Genomic DNA, 16574 nt, shown 5'->3' with positions numbered 1-16574 from the left:
ACACACAACTCCTTGGGAATAGCCAATTGAATCCCTAACTACCTAAAATTCATATACCAAACATTAGAAGTTAGGTTGCAAGTAACAAATAAATGAGTGGTTAATTCAGGCTAATCCCCACAAAAAATACAAGAGATGCCCTTCGAATCAACAATGATTTTCCAGTTGACCTTTGTCAAGAAAAGATCATCACTTTAGAAAGAGCTTAACTATCTCAAATAAGGGAAAGCGTGAAATTTTCCTTAAAAACAAGGGGCTTAGAGGAAGGACATGGAGTTTAGTATATATTTGTAAAAAACTCGTGTGTCCGCACTGATAAATTCATTCATATCTTAAATCATTCGATTGAAATATGTTTACAATACTAAATAAAAATTTGAATTGTTATGTCTTTGTTTTAATACATCTTTATATGTATTAACAATAAATAATAAAGTATGAATTCAAAAAATATCAATCAACAACAAAATCTAAAATATTCGTATTCTTAAACTATGTATTGAATTAAATTACGCAAACACCAAAACTTAATTGAGCTTAGATATTGAATAAGATTGTGAATTAAATACATGAAACACTTAGTTTCCTTGATTAATGTAATTTCTTGATTAATGTAATTTATTCCTTTATATTGTATTGATCTTGATCCTTGTTAATAGCTGATTGTTGAGGTTCAACTACGTGTTGTCTTGCATAAAAATTGAACGCATGTGAACACAATCATAGATTTATTTTACTAAAATAACAACACTTATGTATCAAATTTTCCTGAGTCCTAAGTAATCTACTCATGGGATTCCTATTTCTAATTTGATAGACTCTGTCTTCAAGGAGTCTTAATTTTGACACATAACAATCTTCTATTGCAACATTTATTTGTAGCCTAATTTTCTCATGCTTAAATTCATAAAATGATCTATGTACTTATGCTCCTTTGAACCTCGCCCTCAATATTATCATTTGATTAATTTATTGTAATAATTTCTTATGTAGATGATGTTATTTCCAGAAATATGTCCTCTCCATTTATAAAGATTTTGTTTATACTTATTAGGGAACTCATAGGAGAATCAGTGTCACAAAAAGCAATTATGGAAATATTTCCAAGAGCAACTTCCTTAATTAGCTACACACAAACAATAAGGTTGTGATCTGTAGCATTCCCTGCTTAAAACATTGTACTAAAGTAATTTCCCAACAAATTAATAAAATAAAATATGCTCTTTACTTGTTGATTATATATTAGAAAGACCTTTCGAACCATTGTGTCTGCAAAAATATTGGTGATTATGCATTCACTGAATGAATATATGTAGTTGAAAATATAATTAAAAAAATTATATGTACCTAAGCATCTACACCAAATAACTTTTTTCTTATCACATTCAACAAACAGAAAATATTTATTCACAATCAAATGAAAACTTAAAATACAAAAACAATAGCAATACTAAAAAAATGAAAATTTCTTTACCCACCTCCCTATGGGTGGTCACCTCCTGCGAAAAACCAAAACTACCCCTGCTTCGGAAGTTCATTTCCGAAAGCGTGTTTTTTTTAAAAAATTGACTTACTTCGGAAGTTCATTTCCGAAACAATTATTTCGGAAGTTCACTTCCGAAATACTGCGATTTCTGCAGATTTATCAAAACACTCCCCCTCCCCCAATCATTTACCCTAAATCAAAACAAAAAGTGGCAGAGGCGAAAATTTGTGCAAACGGAATTCCAAAGCTGCATCAAGGCTCCAATCACACTGCTAAACAACGTTCAAAAGCCCTCAATCCTAACACTTTGTAAGTTTTGAAATTTTTAGATCTATTATTCAAATGCATGTTATTTAGGGTTTTAATTACATAAATGATATATGGCTAGGTTGTTAGTAGTATTTAGGTTGTTTAGAAGCATTTTGATTTGGTTTGAAGGTTGATTTAGGGGTCTGGCATGGAAGTTGCAGAAAATTGCATCGCAGGGGTGTTTCGGAAGTTCATTTCCGAAAACACCTCCATCCCAGTTTTCGGAAATGAACTTCCGAAATATATCAGAAGTTCAAATTTTTTTGTTTTTTATTTTGTCTCGCATATTAATCGATTTCAACTGTTTACAGGAACATGTCAGACAACCAACAAGCACGCAGGACTGCGTCTTCTAAAGAGGGCGCTAAGGGAAGAAAGAGTTCTTCAAAGAAGGAGGTGAAAGAGGTGAAGGAGGTGAAGGAGGTGAAGGAGAAGAAGAAGCTTTTGACTGGTTCTGCTTCTCGTCCCCTGGGAGTCCATGGCTCGGACGCGCAGGCTCAGCCTTCAGGCGTGATCAACGCTGATGGTTCTGATAATGAGTGGGATGAAGATTGGTATAATTATCTTCATTCGGAGGAGTTTGCTCGTCGAGAAGAATAACGTGTTTTTATTTTGTTTGATGTGTATTTTGTAACGCTCGTCGGGCAGAATAACATGTTTTTGTTTTGTTTGACGTGTCTTGTTTTGTTCTGATTTCGGATTGTATCGAATAATGTTTTTGTATTGGATTTATCATCTTAGTTTTTGGAAGTGGTAACCGGGGCTGGAACATATGACGGAGGAGGTGGATGTCCGGAGGAAGAAGAACCGGAGATACGTCCACCGCGACACAAAGGAGCCAATCAATGTAAGCTATAGTTTATCATTATCATCTGGGGACGTCATTTCTAAAAAATCAAGATTAAAAATAATAAGATTTTTTTCCCAATTTTTTGTAATGACGTCCCCTGATGATAATGATAAACTATAGCTTACATTGATTGGCTCCTTTGTGTCGCGGTGGACGTACCTCCGGTTCTTCTTCCTCCGGACATCCACCTCCTCCGTCATATGTTCCGGCCCGGGTTACCACTTCCAAAAACTAAGATGGTAATATTATCGTTGTAATCTTCACCCGATTAAATAAAGCGAATTGAAACTTTAATTTTCGTTGGAAGTCTTTTTTTCTCCCCACCACTCTCTCATCCCCACCTACCTGTGTTCAACAATATGTAACTTAAATTTTATGTAATATTATCGTTGTAATCTTCACCCGATTAAATAAAGCGAATTGTTGTTGTTTTTCATTTTATTCTGTCCAGACCTATTTTCGGAAGTGCATTTCCGAATTCCTCCAAGGGGGGTGCGCTCGGAGATGAACTTCCGAAACACCACATTTTCTGAAAAAGTCACTTTATTTCGGAGATGAATCTCCGAAATCAATATTTTATATTAAAAAAAATACGTTTTCGGAAGTTCATTTCCGAAAACACCTTTTTCAAGAAAAAAAGTACAGTTTCGGAAATGAACTTCCGAAACAAGGGGTATTGTGGTAAATTCACCGGAGGTGGCCAAGAAGGTTGGGAGGTGGGTGAAGAAATTTTCAAAAAAATATGTATCAATGAAACAATTGATGTCCAGATTGGTATAGGGTATATAAATCTCACCCCTGTTATAATAATGATGCAAACCAGATAACAAAACTCTGTCCCCGAAAGGACTGCCCTTGATTTCAAGTTTTTGCACATTAGAGCACCATTTGAGTACATACTTAAGGTTTGTGTCAGTGTCTTTGGACAAAGGCAAGTGACAGTGTCCCGATCAATTTCCTATATCTTCCAATGTATTTGAAACGTCTTTTGCATGTTTTCATCCAAATCCATATAAATAGGCAAATAAAATATCAATCAAACAATTGCTTATCTAAAATGTATTCCAAAACCACAATCTAAAATGCAACATCAATATTATCAAAGCGACTAACCAAATAGCTCGCATTACTGCATGTCAAATCATGGTAAAACCTCCTCTAGACTTAGCACTCTAACCTAAAGAAAAAAAAAACTCGAAAAGAACCCCTAACTCTCTGAGAATAGCCAGTTGAATCCCTAACTATCTAAAAATCATATATCAAACACTAGAACTTAGGTTGCAAGTAACAAATAAATAAGTGGTTAGTTCTGACTCAATCCTCATAAAAATATAAGAGATGTCCTTCGAAATAACAATAACCTTCCGTTTGATAATATTTTCCGTTGTCGAAAAATTCTCTTGCATAAGCTGTCAAAAAAATATCATCATCACCTTAAAAAGAGCTAACTTTCTCAAATAAGGGAAAACGTGAGATTCTCCTTAAAAACAAGGGGCTTAGAGGAAGGACGAGGAGTTTAGTATATATGTACACATTGCTAAAACTTGAACATTGGACCTCATATTCCTTTTAAACCTTAGCTAAATTATTTCAAGTGAGTTTGGTTACCCCTATCACTCTAACTAACAAACCACTTGTTAGTTAGTTAGTTTAAACTATTAACATATTTAGTTACAAACTAATTATTTCAAGTGAGTTTGGTTACCCCTATCACTCTAACTAACAAACCACTTGTTAGTTAGTTAGTTTAAACTATTAACATATTTAGTTACAAACTAATTATTTCAAGTGAGTTTGGTTACCCCTATCACTCTAACTAACAAACCACTTAGTTTAAACTATTACTCCCTCCGTCTTGTAATAAGTGTCTCATTTGCACTTTTTTCATGTCTCTCATAATAAGTGTCTCATTTGGACTTTTTTCATGTCTCAAAATAAACGTCTCTTTAGAAAACCAATGCAACATTTATTAATTTTTTCCACTACTATACTCCTATTTATTAACTTTCACGTTTTTCAACTACTCTACTACCTATAAGAAATAAGGGTACTTTAGTAAATGATATTAACTTTATCATTAAAACCAACACATTCAATCATTTTCTTAAGAACCGCGCAAAACTCAAATAAGACACTTATTATGAGACGGAGGGAGTAACATATTTAGTTACAAACTCACTTAGAGAATTATATACCCACATAGATGAATAGTATATATATATATATATATATATATATATATATATATATATATATATATATATATATATATATATATATATATATATATATATATATATATATATATATATATATATATATATATATATATATATGAGAAACTAATCACTTCACTTCTATACTTATATACTCCTACGGGTATAGTATAACTACTTATATCTTTTAAAACTGAATTGCAACACAATAATAAGTATCTTGAAGCATGATCGTTGGCCATTTCAATTTATATTCCTTTTTCTGTTTTTCTATTTAGTAACTCAAGGTATCTGCAATTGCATTTAGCAATGAGTGAGTGAGCTACAAAATAAAGTTTAATTCATTAAAACAAGAGTAACACTGTGATTCGCCATTCACCTAAACAAACCTGAGTCAGAGATTAGGGTGACTTTCAAAACGCATCCAGTGAACCGAGACAGACTCAGCCCAAATGCAACCACTATAAAAGTGCTTTGCCAGTGTGGACCACTTGAAACAACACAATACTCCTATTACTTGATAAGTTGATATATAGAAAAATCATTCCCTTCCTTTAAAATATGGAAAAGACTTCTAGCATGTTTGGTTTGGCTTTTAGAAGGGCCAAAATCACTTCTACAAATATAGAATTGATTTTGAGTGATTTTAAAATGTTTGTTTAGGCAAAAGTAGAATTGATTCTGTCTCCAGAATTGATTATACTTGAAGCTAGAATTTGTAGCTTCTGCCTTTAAAATTGATTTTGGATGTTTTTTACACTGAAATTTATTATTCAACTCACTTTTACATAAATGTATCCAAACATAAATCAATTCTGCTAAACTCAATTCTGATAGAATCAATTCTACCAAACTCAATTCTACTAGAATCAATTCTGTCCACCGCCAATTCAAACATACCCTTCATTGATTACTTTTTGTCATCACGTTGGGATTAAAAACCCAAAACAAAAATGGGTTACACTTTTTCATGTAAGTGATCATTTTCTATATTAACCCAAAGGCTTTCTTTAATGTTGTTTTGTCAGAAACCGACCACACTCACACACAAGTTGATTCATACTATATTTTCATAATATAATTACCTTTTTTCTCTCTATGTTGCCATCACAACACTTATTATTTTGTAAGAACTTTTATACCACTACAAGTACAATCCAATTGAAAAATTAGAGAAACAACAAAAATGATATCTAAACAGGAAATGGACAATAACGTTTTGGTCAATTGATAGTAATTGAACATCATCGACCCATAAAGAATTGGTTTTTACCCATGCAAGGAAGATTCGTGTGGCTTGCCGCCGAAAGGTGATACTAGTAAAGCCCTCATCTCCTTCCACTTTTTCTTATAATTTATATGCATATGATCTAAATTAGACGGGAAGACGAAGGTGTAATCTTCGAGGAACTCCAATATTCAAGGATTTTAATGTTGTGTTAAGAAATGTGGTTTGACCTAACTCAACCCTATAAAATCGACTTGTATGGTGAGAATTGTCCTCTTTTATAAGCACATGTTTAGGTCATATATTGTCTGACATGTGACTCTTAACACCCCCCCCTCACATGTAAATCTATTATTTCATTTATCATCGAGACACAAGTCTCACATGTTCCATCTAGGTTTCTAATGTTAGTTATTTCGTGATTAAGCGCTTCATTACTCTTCTCTAGAAACTCAATATAATCCAAAGGTCTAAGTTACGCTTTTTAATATTATCATTTTATTCAACTAACTTATCACTTAGTTTAAACTACTTCTTGTATGATAAATTTGTTACCTCATGGTCATCTTCTTTCTAAGATACTTTCAAGCAAACTTCATCTTCTTTATTGGACGGAGATTCTTTAACGGTTCTACCTAAGGTTGACTCTTCATTATTTGTAAAGGTTTTATTATCCTTTCTTCTAATAAAGATTCCACTAGATGAAACTTCTTTTTCATATCCGCATCTATGTGAAGTTCCTCCATTTGATGTTGAATCCTCTGAGGATCATTCAACTATTAAGATTGTTCTTTCGAAGGAGATTACTGGAGTTGATTTATCTTCGCAGGAGTTTGTTGATAAAGTTGTTGAGGATTCTTTTAGACATGAGCTCTGCCTTTATCTTTTAGTAGTTGAATTAATTGATTCATTTTCTTGATCATTTCACCCTTTTTTAGGTTTTTCCTAAATTTCATAAACACTCTTATCTCTTGATTTAAGGATTGCATCATATTTGTAATTCCAATTCTTAGTTTTTATATATTTGTTAGTGACAAACGTTCTAAGATTATTTCTAACATTTCTAAATTTAGAGAAGCACTTATGAAGGAATCATTCATTTCTTCAACTTGTGTGTTCATCCGCTCTTGTTTGACACTTGGAGAAACTCCTAATAAAATTTTAAAAGTGTCTCACATTTCTTTGGCGGTTTATAATTATAAGCATAAAAGATTATCATCTAAAGATATAACTAAGAAGTTCTTTGTTTTGAAATCAAATTCAAACTTTCTACTTTTCTCCATGGTCAAAGAAAATTTGATTTATCTACTACTTCTCCATTTATATAGTAAGTAGGGATAAGAAGATAATTAATTATCATTTCCCATAATTCAAAACCAAACTTTGAATGAAGATTTTAAATCTAACTTTCCATAGTTCAAATTTATCCCCATTGGACGCTGAAGGTGTGTTTAGAAAATATCTCTTGTTAATAATGGTGTTGGAAGTAATCCTTCTTCTGAGACGATTAGTATTTGAACACGAGTTAGGCTCTGATGCCACATGTTGAACATATGACTCCAGACACAAGAAGGGGTGAATTGTGGGAGTTTTAAAAATAATGGTTTAAAACAAAATTATATTTTAGATCAGATTTTAATAACATTTTTAAAAAAATAGTTGGATATGCAACAGAAAGTTGAAATAGAGAAAATAAGCGGAAAGTAAAAAGATAAGGGAAAAGATATAATAACACTTGAGATTTATAGAGGTTCGGTATAAAAGAAGCGACCTACTCTTCTCCCCAAGATCTGATCTCGAGATTATACAATAATGCTTGATAGCTTTTAGAAGGTTAAGCCCGCAAACCCTCTTATACAAGGAAAAATAAAGCTTAAGGTTTACCTCCAACTAAACCACAAACGGTGCAATGAAGCAGTTAATATTCACGCCAAATAAAGAGCGAAAATTCTAGTGGTTAGTCTCTAATACAAAGAGAGATTTTTTATGGAATTATTTCGAACCAAATTTGTAGTTTTAAAATGGCTATCCTCCAAACCGAACCAAGATCTTATATCAGACTGGCCATGAACCCAAATGAGATTTTACACCACAATGATCTCGAACAAACTGAGCTATCATACCATGCTAAATTCAAGAACTAATGTGATAATTTTTCTTTGGTTATTCTTCATTAACCCAAAAAGGAGAGCTTTCGATTAAACTCGCGAACCAAACAGACACTAAACACTAATCCTCAAACAACGCTTTTAACAAGTTTAGCTCCAAACCTAAACAAACATTTCCTGAGGAATAATAATTCACTCCAGAGGAAAAATAATTCTTGGTAAATTACAATAATTTCCCTTCAAGAACAACTCCCACACTTAAACACAAGAACTTTTCTCAAAGCACTATGGCTAAAAAAATATGTGAAAGAATTGAAAAACATTTTAAAGGGAGAAGAAAAGAGGGAAACGTGAGATATCTCACGTTTCTGGATGTGAAAAAAATGGAAGACCTCTATTTATAGACCAAAGGATGGTTCAAAAAAGGAAACAATCCATGGGAAAAAATGATTACCTAATAGATTAGGTCCTAAATCTAATCTATTATATACCACAAATGTTCTACTATTTGATCCTAATTTAGATGTTTTTGATAGAGAGTTGTAATTATTCATTAAGGCACTGTCACAATAGATTATAGACTCGTTTTATCCTTTTCTAATCAATTAGATACTTGGTCTAATAAATTAGACAGTACAAAAACTTGCCCTAATCAATCTGACAGTTTTCAATTTATATGGCTATGTTCCAAAACATTTTTAAGGTGATTTTATTTGAATATTGAAGCTCTAAAAACAATTTTACTGATTTTCCATACTACTTTACGAAAACGACCTTATATTTTTACAAAACACTGATCACTTAGACACGATCAAACAAGTTTTCACACTTCCTCTTTTTCACACTCTGAAGATTCAAGTATTTTTCCTGATAAACCAACCACATAATCACTTAAATTGATACTTCTTAGAGATGAGACTTGAGATATGTTCATGTCAGACGCTGTCATCAGAGGATATAACTAGTAATTATCAAACCATAACTTTTCAGCTTTATTCGTAGGAATAACTTGATCAACCATCTTGTGCATCTTTGACAACTAGAAACAAATTCAACATTGGCATGTTTATGTGTTGTTGTCATCAAAGTAATGTTACATCTTCATGAGGCGTCATCATCAAAATAATGATGTTAACAGGTTTAGGCATATCTTGTTTAGCTTTGATCATTTCCTGATTAAACTTGTAAGCACGTAGTTCCACATACCTAACTCTCTTCAGTCTCTAAACTTGACACCACTAGTACACCAACACTCTCATAACTATCCTCATATGAGGCAACAACACTATGAATTGAATCTTCGTTGTCCATTCTCTCGAGATAATCTCCTTCAACTAATTAGGTTTATGACAAATAAAGTATTTTAACCTTGACTTGTCAAACCTGTTTGATTTGAACATCCTTATACATTCACTTTCTCATTTTGAGACACTCAAGCCTTCACCCTTACAATCTTCAAATCTTTCACCTTGAATTTTTTTTGGATCTCACAGTCTTTTGGATTTCATCCAACGTAATAGTGCCCTCCTTACCGTAAAGAAAAACAACTTTAAAGTGCTCAAAGGATATGATTAATGAGGTTAACAATAGTAGATTTGTGTCGTCGTTATCAATCTTGACCTTAATATTCTTCAGATCATCAATGATCTCGTGAATTTATGTTAAGTGTTCCACTATGGAATTGTTCTCTACCATTCCAAGTGAATAAATATTTCTTTTCACACATAACCTGTTAGTCAAATACTTGATCATATATAATAATTTAATTTTTGCCCAAATCGAAGCCTCAGTCCTCTCTCTTACGACTTTTCTTAGAACTTCATTTCCGAGGCACATATGGTCTTCTCCACCATCTCGGTCTTCTGTGCTTCTGTTATATGTGCAGACATTGATGTCTCGCCTTTAAAATGTTTTAATAATTTCTTTTGAATTAAAATTGCTTGCATCTTCTTTTTGTGGAATAAGACATCAACTTAATTTGACATAAGAAGATAAAAAGCAGGAAACATAATAACTTGTTTGATCAAACGATTTACTCGATTCAATTTAATTCCAAAACGTGTGAATTAAAGTTGCTCAGTCTAATTCTAAGGTTCTAGAAGGCTTGGAAGGAGACGGCTCGAAACTTGGGAATAAGATAGAGTAAAAAAAAATCACGTTATAAATTTTATTTGAAGAAGAAATATAGTAAACAAAATTTATTAGTGTTAAGCTTATCTTGATATTTTCGTAAAGTATCACCTTCCTTTTTCTTTTCTTTTTTCTATTTTTTGATAATGCAACACTAAGTTATAACCGACTTGATGTGAGAGATTCTACTCTCTACTAGCTCTTGCCTTGAAAGTTGAAACCTCACTTCTAAGTGAAGCTACTTTCAACCAACAAGCACTTCTACAAACACCTAAAATAAGGTAAGGCCCATTAATTTACTTGATTTACAATACTTTAACTACTTGTAATTAATTCAACCATAGCTTTCTTGAGAAAACGGTAATAAATTCGTAAATTTCAAAATTAATTGATGTAAAATTCTCGTTACACTTGAATGATGACCCTTTTTTTCTTTCATTTCTTTGATTTTAAAATTCTATAATAACGTGTGATATACTCAATCTATTTTATAGAAGCTCCCCACTAATAGCTTAAGGTTGAAAACTATGAAGCAACTGAATCTAGATTTCTAGCATAACAACAACCACTTTTTTTAATAAGTTAAATCATTTTAGTAGAAAAATACAAAATTGCAAAAATAAGAAAGTGGTGCACTGGTATAGTGGTATGGAATGTTTGTATCTGACACAAAGCAGTGTAACTAAAAACAGACTTTACTTACACTCTTTTGATACATCTGAGTAGATCGAAGAAGTTATTTGCATCTGAGATATTTGGCCTATGGGCCTATAGAATATTAAATGAGTCAGTTAAATACTAACATTTCCAATTTTTTTGTGTAAGTGGAGTTAAGTACATTTGCCATAAACATTAGTAGCTGTTAGGTGTTAGATAAATTGGTGAGTCTCATCCGGAAATTCAACTCACTACTAAAGTTGTCACCAAAGAAGTATTCTCTATATCATGAACAATTCATTAAATTAAATTCAACAATACAAATACATCAACAACACTAACAATATACTATTTGTTGGTGTACAATGAATAAAGATGGTGACAAAGAGAATAACGGCGCAAAAGAGATGAGAGAATAAATGTTGTATATTCTACTTTAATGATAGCTATTACAAGGCTATTTATAAGAAAAGAAAATCTTGCCACATAAGCCCTAAAACAGTAAACTTAGTGAACAAGTCTAAAGTACAAACAGTACTACAAAATACTAAAGTACCCTTACTACTAAACAGCTAAGCTAATGGGACCCAGACAGCATCTTCTGGTCAATACTATCTTCTGAGTAACCATCAGAAGATCAGTCCATCTTCTGAATATTGAATTACTCTTCAATACCATCCCTTAATTCATATTCTTCAATCAAAGCTGACAACGCCAATTCCATTCCTCAAGAGCAGAAATTGATCCGTCTTGATTGCCTTCGTCAGAACATCTGCCACTTGCTTCTGAGTGCTGCAGTGCACAACTTCTAATGTTCCATTCTGGACTTGGCTTCTCAAGAAATGATACTTAGTCTCAATATGCTTGCTTCTTCCGTGTAACACCGGATTCTTGGCAAGATTGATTGCAGACTTGTTATCAATCATCAGCTTCAAAGGCTTCTTCACTCTAATCTTCAGATCTTCTAATAGATTCAGAAGCCACACAGCTTGACATGCAGCTACAGCGCCTGCAATGTACTCAGCTTCACAGGTTGATAGAGCAACAACAGATTGCTTCTTGGAACTCCAAGAGATAGGGCCTCCCAGAAACATGAACAAATATCCAGAAGTACTCCTTCTATCAACTCTGTCTCCACACCAATCAGAATCAGAGTAACTCAATAACTCTGATTCTTCCTTTCTCCCTGAAGGAAACAATATGCCATATTTCAGAGTTCCCTTGACATATCTCAAGATTCTGACAGCAGCTTGGTAATGGGACCACTTAGGTTTACTCATGAACCTACTAACCAATCCAACTGCATAGCATATATCAGGCCTGGTATTACACAAATACCTTAGAGAACCAACCAGCTGTTTGAATACCGTAGCATCAACATCTTCACCTTCAGAATCAGAGTCCAACTTCTGATTCACTTCTGACGGTGTAACAGCAGCTTTGCAATTCTCCAACTTGAATTTCTTCAGAAGTTCTAACTCATACTTCAACTGATGCAGAATGATACCATCTTCTGAGTACAGAATCTCCATCCCTAGAAAATATGACATTTTCCCAAGGTCTGTAATCTCAAACTCATTCATCAGCACCTTCTTGAACTTCATCAGATCTTCTGGACAACTCCCCGTAAGCAATATGTCATCAACATAAAGACACAACAGAATCATATTGCTTCCAGAATGTTGCACATAAACTCCATATTCCATCTCACATTTCTGAAACCCTTGCTTCTTGAAAAATGAATCAATCTTCAAATTCCAAGCTCTGGGCGCTTGCTTCAGTCCATATAGAGCTTTGTGTAATTTGTACACCATCCCTTCCTTATTCTTTTTCACAAAGCCAGGGGGTTGTGACACATATACCTCCTCTTGTAATGGACCGTTCAGAAATGCAGACTTTACATCCAGATGCATCAAGGACCATCCTTTGTTCGCAGCTAACGCAATCACCAGCCTGATTGTTTCATGTCTAGCTACAGGAGCAAACACCTCAAAGTAATCTAGTCCAGGTTTCTGAAGAAAACCTCTAGCCACTAGCCTCGCTTTGTGTTTACCAACTGATCCATCTGGCTTCAGCTTTACCTTGAAAACCCATCTGACGCTGATGGCTTTCTTCTTCTTTGGAAGTTCTGTCAGTTTCCAAGTCTTGTTTCTTTCTATAGCCTCAAGTTCTTCTTTCATGGCATTTAGCCAGACCTTCTTCTTGAGCGCTTCTTCTATACTCACTGGTTCAGAATCTACTAACATGGCGCACTGAATGACCTCTCCTTCTGAGTCAACTTCTGTGTCGTTCAACATGTCAAAATCTGCAAACCTTCTTGGTATAGTTCTGACTCTTTGTGGTCGCTGAGCTACTTCAGAGTCAGCTACTCCTGAGTCACCACCTCCATGATCATCTCCAGAAGCTTGTCCTCCAGACCCTATGTCTTCAGAGTTTTCCCTTCCAGAATCATGACTACCACCAGAATCTGGATCATCATCAGAATCTGGATCAGAATCAGATTCTCCATCTGACTCATCTTCAGAAGATGCTTCATCTTCTGACTCGTCTTCAGAAGATTCTTCATCTTCTGACTCTAACTTTTCTTCAAAAGTTATCTCTACATCAGAAGTTGGTTGAAACTCTTTCCAATCCCAAACTTCTGATTCCTTCACAATGACGTCTCTGCTGACTTCAACTTTGTTAGTTTCTGGACAATAGAGCTTGTATGCACCTGTACTGTGGTACCCCACCAATAACATCACTTTGCTTCTATCATCCAGCTTCTTCCTTCTTGCTTCTGGAACGTGTTTGTAACACACAGAACCAAAAACCTTCAGATGACTAACACTCTGTTTCTCTTTAGTCCACTTCTCTAAAGGAACAATTTCCTTCAGCCTCTTCGTTGGACACCTGTTGAGAACATATGCTGCAGTAGCAACTGCTTCTCCCCATAGATTATGAGGAAGCTTCTTCTCTTTAAGCATACTTCTCGTCATATCAAGCAAAGTACGGTTTCTACGTTCAGCAAGACCATTGTGTTGAGGAGTATAAGGAGCAGTAACTTCATGCTCAATTCCATTATCATCACAGAACTTCTGGAATTCTGTAGAGTTATACTCGCCTCCACCATCCGTTCTGAGAATCTTTATCTTCTGACCACTCTGCTTCTCGGCCTTCACCTTGAACTTCTGGAATTCTGTAAACACCTCATTCTTAAACTTAATGAGAGTTACCCACGTCATTCTTGTGAACTCATCCACAAAAGACACAAAATACCTATTTCCTCCAAGTGAAGGTTCTGGAAATGGTCCACACACATCAGAGTGCACTACTCCCAGAGCATGCTTTGCTCTTGGAGCAACTTCTGATACAAATGGCAATCTGGGTTGTTTGCCTTTCATGCATACCTCACATGACTTCTCAGGCTTCACAATCTTTGGAATGCCATGTACAAGCTTCTTAGAACTTAGATGCCCTAGGCTTCTATAGTTCAAGTGCCCCAACCTCTTGTGCCACAGCTTACTATCACCTTCTGAGCCTTCAGCACTCAGACACTCTATTTCAGCTATTTCTACATTCACCTTGAATGTTCTGTTGCTTCCCTGTTCAGATTGCATAATCAACTTCTGATTGGAATCATACAACTTCAAGAGGTTATTCTTCATAACAACTGAGAAACCTTTCTCAATGAGCTGACCCACACTCATCAGATTGCTTCTGATTCCAGGAACATACCAAACATCCTTGATCAGAACAGTCTTTCCATTCTTCACTTTGACTTTGACATTTCCCATACCTTCTGCATATAGGTACTTATCATCAGCACATCTGATCTTTGTCCTCCTTTCAGAGTCAAAGTCTATCAGCCATTGTTTGTTTCCAGTCAAGTGATTTGAACACCCAGTGTCCATATACCACCATTCTGACGAACATCTTTTGTCCGACTCTGAAGCCATCAATAGTACAGGTTCATCATCTGATCCTCCTCTGGCTATATTTGCTTCTTCTGATCTCCTTCCTTTGTTTGCCAAACAGTCTCTAGCAAAATGGCCAAACTGTTTGCAACAGTAACATTGAACTTTCTTCTTATCCTTTCCCTTCTGATATCTCTTATCATCAGAAGTTGAGGCTTCCTTCTGGAATCTATCACCACGTCTATGCTTCTGGTCCTTCTTGACAAAAGAAGCCTTCAGAGCTTGCTCAACTTCTCTCTCAGAAGTTCTCTCAGTCAGACGCAACTCTTGTGCTTCTAAACTGCTTTGCAACTCTTCTATTCTCATGGTTTCCAGATCTTTAGAATGTTCAATGGATACAACAATATAATCAAATTGAGGAGTAAGTGACCTCAATATCTTCTCTATGATTACTTGTTCAGAAAGAGTTTCTCCACAAGCCTTCATCTCATTAGTGATCACAATCACTCTAGAGATATACTCAGAGACTTTCTCATTGTTCTTCATGTTGAGATTTTCATATTGCTTTCTCAGGGATTGAAGCTTCACCTTCTTTACTGATACGTCACCACCGTAACACCTGACCAGTATATCCCACGCCTCCTTTGACGTCATAGAATCAGCAATCTTCTCAAACACATTTACATCCACACACTGATGGATGAAGAACAACGCCTTTTGGTCTCTCTTCTTCGTCTCTCTCTGCGCTTCTCTTTGTTCTTCCGTTGCATCCGCTGCAACCGGAATATATCCTCCAGTGACAAGATCTAGAACATCTTGAGCACCAAATAATACACGCATTTGAATCATCCATCTATTCCAGTTTTTACCATCAAGAACTGGAAGTTTGGTATTCAAGTTGCTTCCACTCATCTTTAAACTTGTGCAGACAAAAACAGATTTCACTCACACTCACACAGTGTTTCCCAACCCACAAACAATCAAGAAAAATGTGATTCAACACAACTTTGTTTCCCAGAAACAAAATCAATCACACAGTCACACAAACTCACGTTCACTCGTGTTTCCCTGTGTTTGGAACCGGAGCTCTAGATACCAATTGTTGGTGTACAATGAATAAAGATGGTGACAAAGAGAATAACGGCGCAAAAGAGATGAGAGAATAAATGTTGTATATTCTACTTTAATGATAGCTATTACAAGGCTATTTATAAGAAAAGAAAATCTTGCCACATAAGCCCTAAAACAGTAAACTTAGTGAACAAGTCTAAAGTACAAACAGTACTACAAAATACTAAAGTACCCTTACTACTAAACAGCTAAGCTAATGGGACCCAGACAGCATCTTCTGGTCAATACTATCTTCTGAGTAACCATCAGAAGATCAGTCCATCTTCTGAATATTGAATTACTCTTCAATACTATTAACATAAGTTTAAAAATTCAATTCAACAAAAACGAGAATATAGATCATTCCAACTATGATATGATGGAAGGGTATCATAGGATTTACATTATTAGTATCGTTATTGATAAGGGGGTAATAATAGAATTTATATTATTAATATTATTATTGGGCTTTTGTGTATTTAGGCTTCTAATTGAACATTTATTATGGGAACTATATATCTAATGTTTTTTACATAATTAAGGGTATCAAAGAAATCAAAGTTATTTTTTTATCTCTATTATCT

Source organism: Vicia villosa, linkage group LG6 (assembly GCF_029867415.1).
Source record: "Vicia villosa cultivar HV-30 ecotype Madison, WI linkage group LG6, Vvil1.0, whole genome shotgun sequence".
Taxonomy (NCBI): domain Eukaryota; kingdom Viridiplantae; phylum Streptophyta; class Magnoliopsida; order Fabales; family Fabaceae; genus Vicia; species Vicia villosa.
Note: the sequence above shows the minus strand (reverse complement) of the source record.